An 11,612-nucleotide genomic window follows, 5' to 3' on the forward strand; every position below is an offset into this window, starting at 1 on the left:
AGCAGCACCCACCCTGGCACCGCCAGCGCTCGGCCCTGGACTCCGTTGGCGCACAGCTGGGGGCGCGACAGCCCCAGACCCGAGGCCTGGGTGTGGTCACGTGACAACGGAAGCCGGGCAGAGGGGCCAATTCAAGCAATCCCCAAGGAGCCCCCTCCTAGGCTTCTTTCCTGATCCATTCTTCACACCCGCCTGGAGACTCCAGGGGCTCCCAGGGGCTGGCAAAGCAAGCCCAGCCCTTTTGGGTCGCTTGGGCTCCCCTGGCAGGACACCAGGAGTAGGAAGAGCCCATACCCTACCGCGTGGGAGCCACGGTAGGGCGGAAGAAGAGGACCCCTTTGCCCAGCCCCCAAAGCCAGATGTGCTCCGAGCCCCGTGTTCTCATTACCCATCCTCCTAGAGATACGCTGGGTCCTGGGCCTGAAGGTTCTTCATCTCCAAACCAAGGACGGACTGACCCAGCACCTGCTGTAGGCAAGGCGCCGCTGGGTCTTTAAATTAAGTTTTAAAGTTGAAGGCACAATTCCGAAAGTCCTTTCTTCCCCCTCCTTCCCACCGCACAGTTGGCATGCCTTTTGCCACGCCGGGGAGCCCATCCTCCATGTCAGCCCATCTCTCAAGCTCCATCTCACAAAGCCTGCCTGGAACCTGATTCCTCTCCACTCCACTCCGAAGGCCCGCACACTGGGTCCGTCCCTCTCTCACAGCTCAGGCACCTCGTGCGGCCCGTCTCACATTCTAGTGATCTGTTTACCAATCCTGGTCCTCTAACCAGATTAGAAAGTCCTTGAGGCAGAAACAAAGTCTGCTTCTTGAAGGCCTCCCCCATCGCTCAGCTCGTACCCCACTGGCCAAGTGTGGCCCTGGAGTTGATATTCAATAAATATCGGGTGTATTGAAATGATTTCCTGCCCTGGGGCGATTTGCAGGCCAGTTGACGAGACAAACACACAGCATGTGAGGTTAAATAATAACCCAAGCCAGCAGGTGGTGAGCACCACATGTTTGTAAGAGCTCTAGGGCCTGGTGGGAAGGAAGTAGTGATATGGGAGAAAGATCCCGGGAGGTTCTAGGCCTTGACCTGTGCCTGTGGAGGAGGAGAGAGGAGGAGTGGAGGGGACGGTGCCCAAGCCAGACCTGCCCAGGGCTTTGAGGTAAAGCTTCCCCACCCTCAGTCCCCAGGCACTGCCTGTTCCCTGGCCTGCCACTCCTACATACTACACCCAAGAGGGCTGCCCAGCACTGCCCAACTCTGGATGCACTCTGGTCCCACCCTGCTGAACAGCTATTGTGTGACCTTGGGCAAGGCGCTTCCTTCCCTAACCTCACTGCCATCTGTACCTCCAATGCAGCGGGTACAGTAGGCTGTGACTCTGAGTCCCAGCCATACCAGCTACCTCCCCTGAGGTTACCTGGGCTACTGTGGCTGCCGGCGCCACCACCGCTCCCTCCTCCCCCACTCACTGCTCCCTCCCAGTCTGGAACTGCTGAGAACACTGGGTACAGAGTGTGAACAGGGATAGTAGGTTTCCTGTGGTTGCAAAAGTAACATGGGGACTTTCCCCACAGGGCAAGCTGTGGGAGAAGTGGGGGAGGAGGAAGCAGGGCCAACCTCGAAGGAACCTCTGCTCTCTTCCCTCCCCTCCTCAGAGCTCCCAGCTCTCAAAAAGCCTGGTACAGTTTGTTACGCTGGGCAGGAATGTACCGTGTGTTTCATATGGCCTCTGTCCAGTCCTACACTGGCCGCTTTATATTTATACTTCCTTCTTCAGCCCTGGCATTCTGCTGTCAGTCACCCCTGCTCTCATCTGCCCACCTCCCACCTGACCGCCACCCCTACCCACCATGGGTCCTGCTCGGGTTGTAAACTCTTGGGGGGGGGGGCGGGTACACAGAGAGCCCTGGAGGAGAGAAGTTGAACTCTAGACGAGTGAAGCCCCTAGTCCCCTTTCTCTCTCCCATCACCCAGCCCTGGGACTCCCTCCGAGGCCATGGACCCTCCACGTTGGGTGTGAAGGTTCTCTGGTGGGCCTACGAGGTTGATCCGCTACTCAGAGAAGTGACGGAACTAAGTTCACATTTAGGTGTGGCTGACGTCAAAGCCAGCACTCCCAATGGTCTTTCCCCACGGTCATAGACCCTCCGTGTCTCCAGCCTCAGAGCCCCATTCCCTTCTCCCTTCAGATGATTCCAGAACGCTGCCTCCTTGAGCCCTGGCATGCCCTGAAATGTGATTAGCCAGAAGAGTGTTTTCAGCCCTTTTCCTGTGGAGGCCTCAGAGGACACCAGGGGGGTTGGATGGTCAGTCCTGCTCCGAGGCTGTGGGCGGCTTCCGTTGTCTCTTAGCCACTGGCATGCGTGCGGCACTCACCCCTCACCTGGGAACAAACTCGGCCTGAGTGTGCTGCTCTGGCACTGGGGTCTAAACACCGGGGCCCGAGCCTGGGTTCCAGGGCTCTGCACGCAGATCTCTCGGCGGCACCCAGTGATCCATTCACCGCAGGGCTTCGGGGGAAATCACCACCATATGTCAATTCCTGACATGTGTGCCCATTTCACTTACATGTCCCAGCTCAGAATGATTTTAATGTTTCTCTGAACTAAGTAAGGAGAATGTTACCCACTTTCCTGATGGGAAAATTGAGGCAAGAGCAGCTGAGTTGCTCACCCAAAAAGCAAGAAACTAGGTTTGAGACTGCGATATCTGGGGCGCTTTGTTTCATGACACAGGGCCTTTCCTGAGCTAAGAGAAAAAGAGTTTCCCAAGATGTTCCCAAACCTGCTGATGTGTGGCCTTTCCCCCAGCCCTATCACCCTGGGAGGGGCCCACTGCACCGGGCTGCCCCTGCCACCTTTACCTACCCCCAGGGGCTGAAGCAGGGCACCAGATATCCTGCAGGTACTGGCCTGGCCTGCCCCCTGGCTTCCTGTCCTCTGCAGCTCTCAAGGGCACATCTTGTCCTCTCTGAACCCAGTCATCCTTCCTTCCTCTTTTATCCTTCCTACTCTCTTTCTGTCTTCTTGCTCAAGAGAGCCCTGTGTATATGCCTCCATCCATCTGAGTTTGCTTTTTATTTTTGCTTTTTGTGTGTCCATTCTCCTGGGACATTTTCCCAGCTCCCCTCTGCTTTCTTCCCTCTGAGGCATGTAGAAGCATCTCCCATTCCTACCCTACCCCGGTGCTCCCCTCCCCTCCTGAGCTTCTGCCAGTGTCAAATTGTTCAGGTTCATGCACTCAGTGGGCTCTTAATGAGCACCTACTGTGTGCTCCCGGAATTGTGTTAATGCCTGGGACCCCAAAGTCCAAAAGCTGTGCTGGAGCATCTATTAAGCACCTACTGGTGCATTAGGTATTGTGCTTCAAAGTGGTGGCACAAAAGCTGGTCGCTGCCCTCAAGAGATCTCTGGGCTACTTGGGAATATGCACGACAACAGATCATTATAATGTCCTGGGAAGTTGGGGGCTGGGCATGGCCAGAGGAGTCCAGTCTGACTGAGGAGCTAGCCAGGCAGAGCAAGGGTGCAGGTGTAGAAGGGACAGTGTGTATAAAGGCACACAGGCGTGAAGCGGCCCCGTGTTCTCTGGCAGGCACTTTGAGGTGTTTGATCTGACCTGAACATGGACTGCAGGCTGGGGAGCCCAGGGAGATGAGGCCAGAGGCAGGCAGGCCAGGATGGTGCAGAACCTCATGTTCCAGCAAAAGGGTCGCCCTTTACCCTGGAGCACCCAGAAGCCCAAGTAGCCTCATGGCTCCTGCAGCCTGGGAGCTGCAGGGCTGGGCATGGGTCCTGCCCACAGCTTTCTCCAGAGCTCCCATTAACCCATATTGACTGCTCTTTGGCTCAGCAAGGCCTGTGGGAGAGTCAGACACTTAAATATCATGCTGTTTCCCAGGCACATTTATTTGTTCATTCATAAATGTTTAGCAAGCTCCGATTTTGCCAAGTGCGACTCTGAGCTCGGGGAATGGGCCATTGAACCCCATAGAGGTCCCAGCTCTCAAGAAACTTACAGCCTTGGTAGTTGGGAAGGGAGGCTAGGCCGTAGACAAAGACACAAAACAAATAAATTTGCATGGTAATTTCAGATTGTGCTAAGTGCAAAGAAAATAAAACGGAGTGATGCAGGTGAGAGTATTGGGGAGTCAGGTAAGGCTTCTCTCAGGAAAGTTACCTTTGAGCTGAGTCCTAGGTGGCAAGAACAAACCAGTATGTGAAGAACAGGTGCTTTGGGTTCCAGCACATGCAAAGGCCCTGAGGCAGGAAGCAGCTTGAGGTTTTCTAGGTTTAGGGGGAAAAAAATGCTGGGTTCAAATTCATTACTCCCCAGCAACTCTATGCAATGATTATTGTACCCATTTTGTAGAGATGGTTAAGGTCCTCGGCCAAAATCACAACTGGTAGTATAAATTTTGGCTCTAAAGCCACTGCTGTGTTTTCTGCCAAAGTACCAAGTATAGCAATCATGTGTTCTAAATTATTTAGTAAGTCCCAATTTCCAAAATTCTGTCCCATTGTTCTCTGGGCAAACATTCTTCGTCCCAAATCATGACTTCAAACCCCGTCTCTGTCACGTAATACCAGCGGGGTCCCAGGAGGGGCACCTCCTCACCATGCGCCTCAGTTTTGTCATCTGTGAATAGGGAGAGTGACACTTCCAATACCACAGGCTTGCTGAGAGGATTAAATGAGATTACCCACGTAAGGGCCAGAGGAGTGCCTGGCACATGGCACACGTTCAGTTCGTGGTAGTTCCTGATTGTCATCTTGGAGAGCTGAGGGCAGCTGCTGTAAGTTCTCCCCCTGTGAGGCCTCTGATGCCTGCGACAGGCGGGAGCTGTGGGAGGAGAGAGAGCAGGGGAGGGCGGCCAGGAGGGCCCTTCCCTTCGCGCAGCCACCCGCTCCCCCTGGATCCCACACTGACACAGCTTGTGCTCCGCATTTCCAGCGAAATTCCTCGACACTGGGCCACACCCGCCCCCCAGCTCTTTGGGTAAAGCAGGAGACACAGCCGGGTGTCTATGCAGTGACAATCCTCGGCCCTGTGTGCGCCAGGAGCCCCCAGGGGCCGGCGGCCACGCTGCAGGAGGGCCGACCACAGAGGGAGCCTGGCGTGGCCTGCTGGGACAGAGCGCTTCTCAGAGGAGGTGGGGGCCCGTGGGGTACGTGACACCCGCTCCCCCAGCCTCTGAGCTCCAGTTAGCAGGACAGAGACCCCTCCCCACCCATCCCAACCTTCCGGGCTTCCTGCTGCTGCACACACTCCCTCACCCTCCCAGGCACCGGCAGGCCAGCTGCAGCCGGGTGGGGGAGGGGGAGCACGCCCGGCTTCTCAGACCCCTGGCCTCCCGCTCCCACCCCTTCCTCGCCCCCAACTGCTGAGCCGCTTCTGGGTTTAAAGCAAACACCATTCTGTCCTTCCTTCGCTCGGCGGCAGCTCGGCCTGGGCTATTTTTAGCAGGGATGCAGGGAAGGCGCGTTTCTCCCGGACTTTTCCTGGGGACAGCCCCCTCCCCCAGCCTAGACCGGCCTGGAGAGACCTGCACGGAAACCCCCGCCCAGAAATGGGAAACGTGCGCGCTTTCTGTTCCTTCGCCTCCCAGAACAGGAGCTCCAGTCAAGCGCTGCTGGGACAGTCTCTAGGGGCTCCACCCCGTCCCGGGCTGCCCCATAGACCTAGGGAGCAAGAGGCGCATGGCGTCCAGAGTGGAGGTGCCCGTCTGTGGGTGTGGGGTCCAAGGGGAATTGCTTGGTTGCAGCCCACACCCAGGGCCACGTGGGGCGCCAGGCGTGGTGGGTTGTTTACACAGGCTGGGCAGGTCTCTCTCTGCGTCTCTGTATGTGTGCCCTGTAGGTGCTAGCGGTACTTCACTGAGGGAATCTATAGACTGTAAAATGCACAAATCTTCACACGTGCCTATAACCACGTAGCCGTCATCTAGGTCAAGATTCTGAACACCTCAGCACCCCTACATCTCCTGTGTCCCCTCCCTGGCAGGCCTCGCCCCAGAAGTGGCCACGATCTACTTTCTGTCACCACAGATTAGGGGTGTGTGTGTGTGTGTGTGTGTGTGTGTGTGTGTGTGTGTTACAAGGTTAAAAGAAACAGCTGCCTTGGTGGAAGAGGGAAGTAGGCAATAACATTTTCCCATGAAAAGGGGCCCCCAGAAAAGGAGGGTTATTCAAATGCAAAAACACTAAGGAGTCATTGGCGCAGGAAACAGGAGGGTCCAGAGCCCACCGACCCTCAGGACTGAGGCCGGAGGGAGGGCTGCGGACACTCCTTGGAGCAGAGAGGCAGTGAGTGGGCGAGCGGGAGTAAGGGGAGGCCTGCTGGGCTCCTCCTGGGCCCGGCCGCGCCCACGTTCAGCTAGAGGTCCTAGATCCGCGCCCCTTCTCCCGCCCTCACCCCAGCAGTTTTCAGCAAGGCCAAGGCTGCAAGGAAGGGCGCTCTTCGGGGCATCCAGACAGGGAGAAGCCAGGGCCTCAAGGTCTCCACTATGGGATTCTGGGATTCCTGCACCCCTAGTCCTGTCTGGGGAGGGGAGAGGCCGAGGCTCTCAAAGTAGGGAGTCGAAGGAAGTAGAGCTGGTCACGGAGCTCACCACTCCCCTGTCCTTCATTTAACAACACATTTGGGCTGTAGCTTCTGCCAGGGCTGCGGAAGGAGGAGGAATAAGAAGTTTTAGCCCACTAGGGAGGCGAAGGTAGCATTCTCAGGTGAGGCAAGGCCTTTAGCCCTTCACGTTGGAGATGAGGGGTCAGAGAGGTCAAGTGACTTGTTCAGTGTCACACAGCCGGCTCTGCAGAGGGAGGCAAAGAATGGAGACCCTTGACCCAGGCCTCCCTACATAAGAAAGTGAAGGAAGCAGCCGAGCCGGTTTAGTTCAGTGGGTACAGCATTGGCCTGTGGACTGAAGGGTCCCGGGTTTGATTCCAGTCAAGGGCACGTACCTTGGTTGCGGGCACATCCCCAGTGGAGGCAGCTGATCGATGTTTCTCTCTCATCGATGTTTCTAACTCTCTATCCCTCTCCCTTCCTCTCTGTAAAAAAATCAATAAAATATATTTTCTCTCTCATTGTTTCTAACTCTCTATCCCTCTCCCTTCCTCTCTGTAAAAAATCAATAAAATATATTTTTTAAAAAATCATTATAAAAAATAAAAGAAAGAAAAAGGAAGCAAAATCAACAGCCCAACTTGGCTCCTCGCAGGCTTTCTGGAGAAGCGGGAGAGCACTGACCTGGGAGTCAGGGGGCCTCGCTCTGCTCCTGGGCCTTGAAGCACTTCCTCTCTCTGGGCCTTGGTGCTCTCCCGTACAGAGGGAAGGCCCCTCCAGAGTTCCTTTCCCTCTGGCTTCCCCAGTGTCCCCACATTTTCCTGCCTCAGTGCCTCTGCGCTGGTTATTTCTGCGCCTGGAATGCCCTGCCCTTTCCCTCCCACTTCCTTCCTCTGACATTTTCCCAGTCACTTCGGACTTCATTCAAATGCTGCCCACGGAGGCCCACAGTGCTGGGGGTCCACTGACTGGTCACCTAAGTCTCCTCCACCAGCACGGACAGAGCAGAGCCTCCCTGGTTTTGTGACGGGGGGGCAGGGCCTCCCTGGGGGAGAGAGCTGTTTTGCCAGCCACCGTTAGAGGAGTTGAAGTGAATTCTTGCTCCCACCTACTCGCACTTGCCCCTTCCAACTTTCAGAGCCTGAGCTCATTCTTCCTTAGGGCGCTTAAGAGATTGTGCCTCCCTGGGGCGACCCAAGCCACCCAGGTATCAAACTGGGGCACTTTGGGCAAAGGTGGCCACCCGGAGAAGGGGCCCCAGGAAGGATGAGATGGAAAGACAGGGCCTCAGCCAGAGGATGGCTGCCCCCTCACCTGTCTCATCCTCATTCACAAACACCTGGGCGGAAACCCTCTCTCTCAGCAAACATAGGGCTCTTGCTCCCACGACCACACCCAAACCCACTCCTACCTACATGCCCACGAACGGACTAGTAAGTTTACAAAAATATACCCCACTGCCACCTCAGCTCCCCTCCCCTCCCCCTGCAGGCATCGCACACACGTACACATGCATCGCACATGCACGCATAGGCACACAGTCGTGCCCACATGCGCTTGGGTGTACACACTCATGCATACACACGTGGGCACACGTATGTGTATACACACCTCCTCAGTTCTCAGGTGAGCTGAGGAGCTGCAGGGGACGCGGCATGAGGACAGTGCTCTGCTGTGGGGTCTGGCTGCCTCTGGATTTACTTCCAACTGGGGTCTTTTAAAAATAGATTTGAGAGAGAGAAGAGGAAAGGCGGGGGGGGGGGGGGGGGGGGGGGGGAGAGAGAGAGAGAGAGATTTGTCGTTCCACTTATTAATGCATTCATCAGTTGATTGTTGTATGTGCCCCCCTTCCATCCCACAATCTTGGCCTATTAAGACAACACTCTAACTAATTGAGCTACCTGGCCAGGGCGTACTGGAGTTTTTTGTACAAATTGGAGTCTTTTGTATTAACTTTCCTTACTGTGGCCCAATGGGAAGCAGACAAAGCCCCAAGAGCTGTGAGTTCACTCCGGCAGCACCACGCTTGGGCCTGACAGGAATGGGGTGGGGTAAGGATTCCATTACTTCCCCGAACAAACGACTCAAAGAGCCTTCGTTTTGTGGGACCAGTAAGTGTGAGGCTGCTCTGCGTTCACTGCCACACTCGCTACTCCACTGCCTCCGTCTCCGCGGCTGCAGAGGCCTCAGCCCTGCCTCTCCACCTGTGGGCCTCGCCCCAGGTTGTCAGGCAGGATGGCCTCACGTGGAGGGGGCTCCTCCGGGACCCTCCAGGGTAGCAGGACAGAAATCCGGGGGTGGTTGGAGGAGTGGTTGTGTTTGTGACGCGTTACCTGGTCTACAGGGTCGGGCAGAGAACAAGCTTGGGTTCCCTTCCCCCCAATGCAGCTGCGCCAAGCACAGAGCCTGGGCCTGGCGTGGTGCTGTGAGCAGGGAGGGTGAGGGGGTGGATGCAGAAAGGAGGAAGCCACAGTAACTGTCTTCTAAGAGTGTGCGTGCGTGTGTACATACGTGTGTGTGTGTGTGTGTGTGTGTGAGGTGGGTGTACACACTCATATGCATACACCCGGGGAACAACCCCCAACCCCTGAGAGTGGAACTCAAACACAACGTGCTCCACACGGAAGCCGTCAGCTCTGCCCACCCCTCCCCAGAGGGTCACAAACACCACCGCCACCCTGGTCCCCCAGCTGCCTTTCCTATGCTGGTTACTAAGGTCGCATGGTGGCCTAGGGCAAACACGTGGGTGCCACTCCAGATCTGCCCTCTCCTACCCCATCCAAACAGCCCCCCTTCCCATGGGTTATTCTTGTTCCATCCCTCCCATCCACTCTCTTCTTTGGGGGCCCACTGCCACTGCCTTGACATCTCTCACCACCTCCCTGCCAGGGCTCCTAAGTGTGTGTGGGGGGATCCCACCTCCGGGCTTATTCCACCCTCCACACCGCTGCCAAGACAGTCTGCCTCAAACACACAGCTGATCTGAAACTTAGAACCCTGTTGGACCCCCACCGCCATCTGGATGAAGGGCCAAATGCCTAACATGGCACAGCCATCCTCCGTGCTGGCATGCAGTGCTCCTGCGCTCGCAGCCGGCCGCTAACTCGCATGACGTCCCAGCCTCCCGGACCCCCAGGTGGCCATGGTGGTGTGCACCTCTGAGCTTCGTAGGTGCTGTGCCTATTGCCTGGCATGCCCACCCCGTCCTTGACCTAGGAAGGACCTCCTCATCTTTCCATATTCTATTAGAAGACACTGTATAATAGTGCTGACAGCCCAGCCAGTGTGGCTCAGTGGTTGAGCATCCACCCATGCACCAAGAGGTCACCGGTTGGATTCCCAGTCAAGGCACATGCCTGGGTTGTGGGCTTCTGCAGGAGGCAGCTGATTGATATTTCTCTCTCATTGCGCGCGCTCTCTCCCTCTCTCTAAAAAAGAAAAAATCAATAAAAACAAACAACAAAAGCATAGTGCTGACAATAATGATTTAAAGTCAACATTTTGACTTGCACATCTATGCTATCTATGCTTGTTTAATCCTCATGTCAACCTTGCTACTATTTATCATCTCCATTTTAGAGATGGGGAAATTGATACACAGGAGTTTAAGTGCCTTATTTTCCTAAGGTGACATGCCTAATAGGTGATGGAGGGAGATTTGCACATCGCCCGTTCAGCTGAAGAGTTTGTGCAGTTAACCCCTGCATTACACACCCTCACTCACTGTTCTAAGTATTTGCCAACTTACATAGCTTTTGAGCATTTCAGAGTCAATGTCTGATGAATGAATGAACTCATTAAAATTTAATGGAATGAAGAGGTAGGGCTCATCTTCATTTTGGAAAGATGTCTCCCATGCTAACACTTTTATTTTTATCCTATATAATAAAGAGCTAATATGCAAATGGTCATCACACCCTCATGCTGTCACAGCTCATACACTCAACACTGGGGAGAGAGGAATGGGGACCAGCCAGGCTGTGGCCCAGGAGAGGGACAGGCCACCCACCCCTTGGTCCTGGGTGCCAGCGGCTGCGCCTGTGGCCCAGGAGAGGGACAAGCCACCTGCCCATGGTCCCCTGTGGCTGCGGCCAGCCCGGGCGAAGCCGGCCCAGGTCCTGGGTGCCTGTGGCTGGCCAGAGGGAGGGAATTCTGGGTCCCAGGTGTGGGGCAAGGCAGAGCCAGTTAGGGGCGATCAGGCCAGCAGGGGAGCAGTTAGAGGCAATCAGGCAGGCAGGCAGAAGTGGTTAGGGGTGATCAGGCAGGCAGGCAGAGGGGTTAAGGGCAATCAGGCAGGCAGGCAGGCGAGCAGTTAGAAGCCAGCGGTCCCGGATTGCGAGAGGCAGTCGGATATCCCCCGAGGGGTCCCAGATTGGAGAGGGTGCAGGTCGGGCTGAGGGACACCCCTCCTGTGCACTAATTTTGTGCACTGGGCCTCTAGTAGAACAGAAAATTTTAAAGAAAACAGATTTTGAGAGTAAAATCCCATAGATCATGTTTTCATTGTATCTTCATGCTTTTTACATGGAATTTATATGGATCTCTAAGCCTAAGTTTTTCAAGTCAAGAAAGAGAGATGTCCTCAGGATCTAATGACCTGCTTACCAGGACCGCACCCCATGACATGGGCAGCTGTCAGCTACATACTGAGCCACCGCTGTGGTTATGCCACCAGGCAGACAGACCCGCTGAGAAGTGACCTAAAACAAGGTCACACGGGCCAGGGACAGAGTTGTTCCAAACAGGGGTGTCTGGGGGCTTTCTGGAAGAGGTGAGATTGGGGATAAGTCTTGAAAGATTTTGATAATTGGAGAGATGGGAGAAGGGCAGGGAAGTCCAGAGAACTTTTGGCCCCCCAGGTTTGCTGGTGGAAAGGACAGGAAGGCAGCAAGGAAAGAGAGGATGTGACAGGTGGTGAGACCCGGCAACCGCATGGGAGAGTGGAAGGGGTTGAAACCACCTCCGCTTCCATCCTCGGTGACGGGACATGTTTGGACAAGTGGCTGTTTCTTTCTTGTTCCGCTGTCCTATATGCAAATTGATCATTTCCGTC

General features: G+C 55.4%; 1 long non-coding RNA gene across 1 annotated transcript in view; it reads right to left on the reverse strand.

The window, feature by feature from the left end:
- The window catches only part of LOC106723980, an 11,838-nt gene extending 2,983 nt beyond the window's left edge, over positions 1-8,855 (reverse strand). The window contains exons 1-3 of the long non-coding RNA XR_001359733.1: positions 8,845-8,855; positions 7,525-7,527; positions 1,440-1,444 (exon numbers count right to left, since the gene is read on the reverse strand). This is a non-coding gene — a long non-coding RNA (uncharacterized LOC106723980). The remainder of the gene's footprint in view (positions 1-1,439; positions 1,445-7,524; positions 7,528-8,844) is intronic.
- Positions 8,856-11,612: the final 2,757 nt, after the last annotated feature.

This window comes from Myotis brandtii, unplaced genomic scaffold (genome assembly GCF_000412655.1).
Source record: "Myotis brandtii unplaced genomic scaffold, ASM41265v1 scaffold687, whole genome shotgun sequence".
In the NCBI taxonomy this organism is placed as follows: domain Eukaryota; kingdom Metazoa; phylum Chordata; class Mammalia; order Chiroptera; family Vespertilionidae; genus Myotis; species Myotis brandtii.